Here is a 4,128-nt window from a genome sequence, read left to right as displayed (position 1 = left end):
ATACACAAAAATGAACTCAAAATGTATTATTGACCTAGTGTGAAAATTAAAACTCTAAAACTTCTAGAAGAAAACACTGGGAAAAATCTTTGTGGCCTTAAAGGTAGGCGAAGATTTTGTAGATAGGACACAGAAAGCACCTATGAAAGACAATACTGCCAAATAATTCTTGGACTCCATCAAAATTAAAAACTTCTGCTCTTCCAAAACCCTTCATAAAATGGAAAGTCTTGCCACAGATTGGGAGAAAATGTTTGTGACAATATATCTGATAAAATTACATATCCAGAACAGATTAAAAAACCCTCTTAGAATGCAATAAAAAGACAAACAGGTGAGGTTAAAAATTAGTAAAAGACTTACATGGATATTATAGAAAAGAATATATTTAAATAGCTAATGAATACATGAAAACAAGCTTAATGTCATCAAATAAATGTAATTAAACCACAATGAGATAAAATTGAAGTTTGACATTACCAAGTGTTAGCAAAGATTTGAAATGATTAGAATTTTCATGCACTGCTAGTGGGAGCATGAATTGGTACAAGCACTTTGAAAAACTGGCAGTTTCTTAAATACATTTACCAAATGACTGAGCAAATCAGCTTCTTGAGTATTTACCCTAGAGGGATGAAACCATGTCCATACAGAGATTTGTACTTGAATGTTTATAGCAGCTTAATTTGAATCTGAAAAAATCCAAAAGTACATCTACAGGTGAATAGTTAAATTATGGTATATTCAAACAATGAAATACTACTCAATAATAAGAAGAGCCAAACTATTGTTATTGGCAATAACCTGAGTGAATCTCAAAACCATTCCATATGTTGAAGATAAGAGGCTGAAGTGAAATATATACTCTATGTACATATATATGAAATTCTAGAATAAGCAAAGTTAATTTATGGTGACAGCAGATCAGTGGTTGACTGGGATGAAGTGTTTTGTTTTGGGATTGCTTTTTGATTGTATTTAGAGGAATACAAGGGAATTCTTGGAGTGGAATGGAAAATTCTATGTTTTGATTTTGGTGTTGTTTATTATAAGATGTATATATACATTTGTCAGAACTCATCAAACTGCATTTTATTCTATGTAAATTAAACTTTAATAAATCTGATTGAAAGAAATGAATTGGATGACATTTTTTGTTCTCTGAAATTAAAAATTTGTTGGATTTTGAGTACCAATTCAATTTTTGTCATTAATTTATTTGTTTTCTATTTCCTTTTAATTTAAAGAGAGAATCAGTGTTAAGTTACTAGTCTAGAACTTCAGTTTAAGGAATTTTTCTTTTTATTAAAAATTATGAGATATTTTGTTAATGAGAGATGAGGTTTGTTTTTCCACTTGCTTTAAATCTTGGTTAAGACTATTTTTAAGAGTTATCCTGGCCCTGGCCAGTAGGGTCAGTGGTAGAGCATTGACCTGACATATGGACCTCCTGGGTTCAATTTAGAACACACAGGAGAAACTACCATCTGCTTTGCACTCCCTTCCCCTCCCCCTTCTCTCTCTCTCTCTCTTTCTCCTCCCCTCCCACAGCCATGGCTTGATTGATTCAAGTGCATCAGCCCCAGGTGCTGAGGATGGCTTCCTCAAGCCTCTGTCTAAGGTGCTAAAAATAGCTCAGTTGCGAGCATCGGTCCCAGATGGGCAGAGCATCAGCCCCAGAAGGGGTTGCCCAGTGGATCCTGGTCAGGTTGCCTGTGGGAGTCTGTTTCTCTATCTCTCTTCCTCTCACTTAAAAAAATGTTATCCTGAGATGTAGGCTAGGTTACATTCCCATCTTTCATAACACTTATAACATAGTGCAATTTTCAAGTGACCTTCATCTTTTCCCAGGCATTACTTGCTTAGATTAAGGGCAGAGGTAAAATATTTTTTTTAATTGAATAAATTGATGCTTAGATAATTTGTGATTCTTGAAAATCTTTGGATGTACAGGGTGGGGCAAAAGTAGGTCTACAACAATAACCACTGTAAACCTATAGTTGCCACACCCTCAATCCCATCTATTTTCTTAATCTCCTAGGCCCCCAACCTTGGTTGTTACTATTTAACACCTTCCCATTTAGTCAGGGATCACAGACTAGATATTAAGTGAGACAGACTGGATATTAAGACAGTAGGAATAGTGGGGGCTGTGCCAAATTGTAGAATGCATCCCCCCACCTAAAGCACTAAAATAACATAATTAAAACAACTTTCCTGTCCAACAAATATGTCTGTAAGCATATTCAACTGGTTGACCAGCATTTATTGACTTGTGACTGAAAATATTGTGCCATTTAAAGAAGTTTCTCAGGAGGCAAGGAATATTTTGGGAAGCTCTTCAAACAATACATATTCCTCTAATCAGCTACCTAATTAAGGACTACCGCTATACTATCTTGGTATCTATTGCTAAGTGATAATAATCAAGATGATGGTACCATGTGGCCTTAGTTACTGGCCATTACTAAGTTTTCTTTTTGCCAGCAGAGAATGTTTATTTTGCTATGGACTTTAGCAAAACCACGTTTGTGCACAATTGCATTATTAGAGAAATGACAAGATAACCATATGTAGTTCTCAAATGACCCAAATGAACAATAAGTACTTGGGCAAGAATTCTATTTACTGATTTATTATTCACTCATCCATTCATTTGTCCATCAATAAATATTTAAATGTATGCAAAATGGAGTTAGTGGTTTCTTTTCTCTAAAGATACCTCAAACTTAGTGTTGGGAGGGAGAAATATCTAAGACTGGTATTCAAATGGCAAATGTTGCTGAGATGGGCTTAATGAAGCTTCTTAGGATCAGCTGGACTGCTAGCAAATGCTCTGTTTCCTGTAGATTTCTCTACTTACAAGCTGAGCAGAGCCTCAACGGTTCTCACAACAATTATCACCCACTTCTTCTGTATGTCTCAAGTTTTTTTGCATTAGTCAGGTTGAAGGATTCATGGTATTAATCACAACTGAAGCTGTTATTTATCACCTGCTGGGTGAGAAATAATAATTTTGGCACTAGTGGGGCAGCAGGCCAGAGGTACCAAATTAAGTAAAACATCTAAACACTAGCAAGGATCATTTCTCTGATTAATGAATTGTTACAAAGAAAAAGTGCTACTCATTATCTGGTCTTACCAATTCAAAGTGGAGCATGTAAGGAAGAAAAAGTACTAGTTTGCTCAGACCAATTTTTCTGTTTATTTCATCTCTCTCTTCCTTTTTGACTATAAACAGATTATGTTGCCAATCACACTATTTTTTCTTTTGCAACCACACAACACAAATGGAGAAATACCTTTTATTTTAATAGCACATCAGAAAATATTTCTGGCTATTGAAACAATGCTTTTTGTGACCTTTAAGAAATTAAAATGAGTTTGAAAGCCATTAGGTAGGTAAATTACCTTTAAAATCTTGAATTACCTATTCATGTGTATAAATGAAAGATTTCACTCTGAGGAGTTGATGCATTTTACTTTCTCTACTTTGACCTAAATAATATTGCTGGTCTTGTTTTTTGTTTTGTTTTTGACAATCTCAAATAAGAAAAGCTTATTTTTACTTTGACTCCTAGAGCCTTCTTTACATTTCTGACTGCTAGCTAAGAATGTCTACTTCCTGTCATGATGAGAATAACAGGGACTGAATTTATTCTCCTGCCTTAAACAACTAAAGAAACCAGACAAAATATATGACACAGTGGTTTTCAGACGTGAAACAATAGTCAGTTCAGGACAGTGATCCTTGCATGAAGAGAAATGAAGAGAGCTCTTCAGTCATCCCAGCTTCTGCTTAGGGAGCATTTCCAGGCTGTAGCGCAGGACGGGGGAGCCAGACAGAGGCCAGTAGATTCCTAGAAGCCTAGTTGAGAAGCCTAGAGTTTGGAGTTGAAGAAAGGCAAGGTGGCTATTCACAAAGTAAAACACTGGAGATGAGATAACTGCATAGAGAGAGAACTCTACAGAGCTGTAGAGGCTTCCGCTACTAGACTTCAACTGAGTATCGATCATCACACACATATGAAGATGCTACCAAGATTAAGGAAAGAACTGTCATTCCAGAAGAGAATAAAGAATGACTTTTAAATACAAAACCAAACAAACAATAAGAGCTATTGGAAA

The sequence above is a fragment of the Saccopteryx bilineata genome, chromosome 5 (genome assembly GCF_036850765.1).
Source record: "Saccopteryx bilineata isolate mSacBil1 chromosome 5, mSacBil1_pri_phased_curated, whole genome shotgun sequence".
Classification (NCBI taxonomy): domain Eukaryota; kingdom Metazoa; phylum Chordata; class Mammalia; order Chiroptera; family Emballonuridae; genus Saccopteryx; species Saccopteryx bilineata.
This window is presented reverse-complemented; position numbering follows the sequence as displayed.